This window comes from Passer montanus, unplaced genomic scaffold, assembly GCF_014805655.1.
Source record: "Passer montanus isolate IOZ18808 unplaced genomic scaffold, ASM1480565v1 scaffold77, whole genome shotgun sequence".
NCBI lineage: Eukaryota > Metazoa > Chordata > Aves > Passeriformes > Passeridae > Passer > Passer montanus.
Window position 1 is genome coordinate 2,801,051 of NW_024372923.1, and position 5,382 is coordinate 2,806,432.

A 5,382-nucleotide genomic window follows, 5' to 3' on the forward strand; every position below is an offset into this window, starting at 1 on the left:
GCTGTGCAGGAATTGGGGCTGTGCAGGAATTGGGGCTGTGCAGGAATTGGGGCTGTGCAGGAATTGGGGCTGTGCAGGAATTGGGGCTGTGCAGGAATTGGGGCTGTGCAGGAATTGGGGCTGTGCAGGAATTGGGGCTGTGCAGGAATTGGGGCTGTGCAGGAATTGGGGCTGTGCAGGAATTGGGGCTGTGCAGGAATTGGGGCTGTGCAGGAATTGGGGCTGTGCAGGAATTGGGGCTGTGCAGGAATTGGGGCTGTGCAGGAATTGGGGCTGTGCAGGAATTGGGGCTGTGCAGGAATTGGGGCTGTGCAGGAATTGGGGCTGTGCAGGAACTGGGGATGTGCAGGAATTGGGGTTCTGCAGGAACTGGGGCTGTGCAGGAACTGGGGATGTGCAGGAACTGGGGATGTGCAGGAACTGGGGATGTGCAGGCTCTGCCAGCCTGGAGCTGCAGCTGGAGCTGCTCTGTGCCCTCAGCACTGGGGAGCAGCCCTTGCCCAGCCACAGGGAACAAGGGCACGGGGAAGTGTCAGGAAGAACAAACAGAACATGAATGGAAGCTCTCCCAGGGAATTCCTGTTCTAAACCAATCCTGCTGCCCATCTTCTCTGCTGTGCCCTCTGGTCCTGTTGTTGTTAATACTTCCCTGGACTTTCTGAATTAGCAGATGGCAATTATGCATTCACTCTTACAGGGTATAAAAATGAATCCTCAAATTTTACCTTGTGACAGAGCATTTCCATACAAAACACTCCTCCTTTATCAGTATTCTACCCACAGACTCAGAGTGTGTGAATGTTGGAAATGGTTCAGAATCATTTCCTTGTGATTTTACATATTTTTCACTTTAAAGAAAGATGAAAAACCACGACCCAGAGAAGCAAATCCATTAAGATAAATCTCCATAATTTTGTAGTCATTAAACAAAAAAATCCTACCTGTCCCTCTTTTCATTCACGTGTAGAAGCTGTGTCGGAAAGACCCCAAAAGTTTGAGGTCCATTAAGATAAATCTCCATAATTTCGTAGTCATTAAACAAAAAAATCCTACTTGTCCCTCTTTTCATTCACGTAGAAGCTGTGTCGGAAAGACCCCAAAAGTTTGAGTGGTTTTTAGTAAAACTGCAGTTGCAAGTGTGGTGTAATAAGGACCAATGGTGCCACCAAGTGGGGACGTGTTGAAATGGAAAAATCGGGATTTCTGTGATTCCTCGTTGGGAGAAAGTCAAGAACAGCACCAATAGCCACTTCAGTGAAGGCCATTACACTGCCCGTCCCCTCAGATCCAGGGGTTCCACATCTGTCATTTAAATTTTTAAGCACCATAGGGTTGAAAAAATCGAAAAAAAATATCAAAAGCTGTGGGAAAAGTCTTTCCCATTCCAAACATTTTCTTTTTCCACACACTGAGAAGTTGTGGCTGCCCCTGGATCCCTGGCAGGATCCAGGCTGGACACTGAGGCTGGAGCACCTGGCACAGGGGAAGGTGTCCCTGCCATGGCAGGGCTGGCACTGGGGGGATCTGGGGTCCCTTCCAGCCCAATCCAGTCTGGAATTCTGTGACCATGAGCAGCAGCTCAGAGGAGAACTCAGCAGAGAAGCCAAAAGCCCCGAGGCTGAAGGCAGGAGCAGAGGGAGGCACAGCTGAGGGATGTCCCTGCCCAGGACAGCAGGGAGCACTGCTGCCCGTGGAAAACACCCAGGACATTCCCAGGATTTCCCGCCACACAGAGGTTAGCAAGGCAGCAAACAGGAGAAATCACCTCCAGCTCTTACCAAAAAGAAAAAAAAAAGTGAACCAGGCAATAGTTGAGCACCAAAGAACTGTGTCACATAATAAACCAAATATTTGCAACTCAGTAAAATGTTCTACTTTGAGAAAAGCAGGAATATTTTAAAATCCCAAAGCCTGACCTTCTCCCAGGAACTTTGTTTGGCGTTTGGAATTGTTGTAATGTTTAGTTCCAAAGATGGGGAGCGGCTTGGGTGCAGGAGGCTTTGCTGTAACAAATGTCCCAGCAGTGCTAAGGGAACCCAAGAGACCCCAGCCAAACAGCCACAGTGTTCAGGGTGTCCCCACGGCAGGACCTGGCGCTCGGCCTTGCTGACCCTCACCCCTGGCCTCTGCCCGAGCAGCCACCAGTGTGACACATCACTGCCACTGCCACGGCTCCTGCCCCTGTGCAGTGGGAGACAACACCTGAGAACGTGCTGCCAGAGTCCAGGCAGCGTTACCCTGCTATACAGTGCCCAAACAAGGGCCCAAAGCAGCAGGGATCTGGTGGTCCCAGCCTCTTTCCCAGCAGGCAGCTTCATTTTCTGTCTGACTGACAGGAGTGTTGGGATGCAGCATCCATCCGTGCTCCTGGCAGTCTACACAGCAGTTTGAGCCTCGCACCACCCAGTTCTCCAGGCAAGGACAAGCATTGCTCTCTGAGAGCAGAACCTGAGAGCTGGGGAGCCAGCAGCAGGGTGGGACAGGGGCAGGGACAAGGTCAGCCTGCTGACCCCCCAGACCCCCCGCAGCAGCACATCTGCAGTGCCACAGCTCCTCTTGCAGCCCAGCCCGCCCAGAGCTCACCCCAGCAGCCCAGGTGCCCAGTCCTGGCCACCCTGCTGGACCTGGCACTGCTCCCTGGCTCCCCAGTGCTGTTATCCAGGCCTCTCACCCTGCTGAAGGACTGGCAGATGTTCTGTTCCCCAGCTCCACATCTCCAGGTCCCAGCTCACTTGTGCTGGCACCCAGGGACACGCTGCAGGCTGGGGAGGAGCTCGGGCAGGAGCAGCACCCCCTCCATAGAGCTGCTCAGGCAGAGACATCAAAGTCACCCAGTTCCTCAGACACGAGGAGCTCTCAGCAGCCAGGGTGGGAGACAGCAGCTTTTCCAGCCCCAGCAGCTCTCCTCTCAGCAGGAACAGCAATTCCCTTCTGATTTCACAGGCAGAAGGGCACTTCTGGGTTTCTGGAGAAACCCTCTCATTGGTGCAGCTGCTTCTGCCAGGTGTGCACACCTTCTTCCCCAGATCAGCACCTAGTCTGAAATGCTTCCTTCTTCAAAATGAGTTCCCTTTCTTTGACTTTAAGCAGCTCAACTTCCAATTTAAAAACCCTCTGCCATAAAAGAGCCTTTGGTGTAGGGCTCATTAGTAAGCTCAACTCTCTCCCAGTGCTTCCCACGTCTTTGGGATCCCTGGAGAGAACAGCTTTGCTTTGATTAGAGGGGAAAACATCTTCTCTTTCAGTTTATATCAGAGTGCCTGAAACCCAACACTGAATTTGGGATAGGGACGGGGTACTTGTGCATGCGAGTAATGGAGAGGTTTGTGCAGAATGGAGAAAGCAGAGAACAGCTCCAAACAAGCTGGGCTGACAGACAGCACTCAGCAGCACGGCTCAGGGCAGGGCTTCCAGCTCTCCAGGGAAGGTGTTGTGCTTCTAGGACCTTCTGGCTGACAGGATTTCACTGTTCATCACTCACATCTGGGGAACCCAGGGCTCCCTGCTCCCTGTGGCTGTGCTGGAGCCCTCCAGAGGGATTTGGGGTTTGCCTGGGATGATTCAAGAAGTCATATGTAGAACATTCCTCAGACAAAAGGTTTGAACACAGAAATGTGTAAAATGAGGAGTGCAGTGCCTGGTTTTGGTGCGCTGAGTGCAGAGAGCCTGTGCAGGCACCTGCACACCTTTGTCAGGGGGCTCACCTGAGCCACAGCCAGCAGCAGGACAGGGCTTTGACACGGGCACAGCTCATCCCCTCACACTGATGGTGCCTCACAACACCACACCAGCCCCACATCCCCCTCAGAACCTGAACATGGGGTGTTTCCTTGCCCTGCTCACCACCAAGGAGAAGCCCCAATAGGACAGACACGAGAGAATGCTGACAAAAATATCTGTGTGAGGATAAAGAGGAAAGGTTCAGCCTTGGAAACACTGAGCAAAAATCAGTAAAGCCCAACATGATGTGTGCTGCAACACTGGAATGAGTTGAAAGTACAGTTAAAATGTACCCCCCATCTGGAGTGTGAGTGGTGACAGCAAAGAGAGAGGAACTGGAGCCCAGCGAGCCAGCCACAGCCAAGCTCCCTGGCAGTGCCTGCCCAGGTAACCAGCCAGGGCTTGTAATACAACTCAACAACCAGCCCCAGAGGTGTTTTTATAGGTGTGCCCTGGTCGGTAACTTCTATGACATTGAGATGGAAATGAATCAATGGAAAAGGCTTCACTTCAGAGTTACGACTTTGAAGAGTTCAACAGTTGAGACACGTCGCACTGCTAATAATATTTGCATTCTTTGTGAGTAGGATATTCCGCTTCCCAAGTGGCTGCAAACACTTCCTAAGGCTGTGGTGAGCAAACAGGGCAGCTCAAATCACTGAGAGCAGCAGCTGGCAGCAGCTGAGCTGCGCTGTGGGTGCTGTTTGCCCTGCCCCGGCCCGCTGCCAGCCTGTGTTTCACAGCTCGTGCCGTTCCGCGAGCACACGGCTCCAGGACACGGGCCAGGGACGCTGACCTCAGGGGCAGGACAGCACCGCAGGGACACGCTCCAGCCCTGCTGAGCGTCTGTGGCACTGCACGTTCTGGCACAGGAACATTTTGGGGCTCCTCTGTGCGGCTCAGGACTGTGACGGGCCGTGGTGTCCCAGGCTGGGGTCACCAGTGCTCCTGCCCCATCCCCATGTGTGTCCCTGAGCACAACCCCACACCTGCACACCGCAGGGACACTGGGGAGCCACAGCACCCCGGGAGCAGAGCACTCAGAGCCCTGCACAGCTAAAGGCTCCTGAGTCTATTTCCTCCCGTGTTTTACAGCTCCAGTTGTAACTATCCTAAGCAACAACATTCCTGTTCTCTTTTTTACAGAACCTGCAGCACGTGGGCGGTGCTCTCAGCACACTGCAGCCTGACTGGCACTGTCAGTATTTGGGATACGAGGGGCTGGTGGGGCTGTGGGACCGTGCACAGCCGTGCCCTGGCATTGGGGAGCCCCCCTGGGGGGCACAGCTGGCACCCAGGGAACAGCAGCTCCCTGGGGGACACGGGGCTGTCCCTCTGTCCCCAGGGCTGGAGCACAAAGCACCCTCAGTGCCACAGCTCCGGGAGTCACAGAGAGAAGGGCCCTGTCTCCACGACTCTCCTGGGGCAATAGAAGTACCCAGACCACTGTCCCTGGTTTGGAACTCCCTCCCCTTCACACACCATTGCCACTACGAGGTGCACAGGGCACACAGGCTGGAGACAGAGGAGTTTGAACAATTTCACTCCATGCAGCCCATAGTAACGTATTCTGTTACCAACATCCACCAACTCCTCAAGGATTCTTCCTGAGACTTCCAACCCAATTTAGCTCCACCATATGTCAGTGCTACTTGCTTCAGC